Raw genomic sequence first — 320 nt, 5'->3', positions numbered from 1 at the left:
CAGCGAGGGAACACCCAGGGGTCCAACCCACTCCCCCCTGCCCCCTGCCCCACAGAGACGTGTACAGCTCGTTGCAGGAGCTGATGCTGACTGAACACACACCAGGGAAATCAATATTCACAACTCTCCACTTCCTCCCACCTCCCCCCAAGCACTGGATCTGTTTTTCGTGGAATCAACATGGCAAAGCTGCTCTTTTCCAGGTGTTCAAGTCTAGGGCCCCTACAAGTGCCCCCATGTAAAGGCCACTTTCATCCTACAGATGGAAGGAAGACATGCACTCAACAAAGTGGCCGCCCAGGTCTGTGTGTGCACCTGAA

At 55.0% G+C, this 320-nt stretch overlaps 1 protein-coding gene across 1 annotated transcript in view; it reads right to left on the bottom strand.

Annotated features, from left to right (window-relative positions):
- Positions 1-320, bottom strand: part of LOC103615279 (lysosomal acid lipase/cholesteryl ester hydrolase-like) — an 8,559-nt gene that overhangs the window by 2,831 nt on the left and 5,408 nt on the right. The gene's annotated exons all lie outside the window — the stretch shown is intronic.

The sequence above is a fragment of the Corvus brachyrhynchos genome, unplaced genomic scaffold (genome assembly GCF_000691975.1).
Source record: "Corvus brachyrhynchos isolate BGI_N302 unplaced genomic scaffold, ASM69197v1 scaffold334, whole genome shotgun sequence".
NCBI lineage: Eukaryota > Metazoa > Chordata > Aves > Passeriformes > Corvidae > Corvus > Corvus brachyrhynchos.
This window is presented reverse-complemented; position numbering and strand designations above follow the sequence as displayed.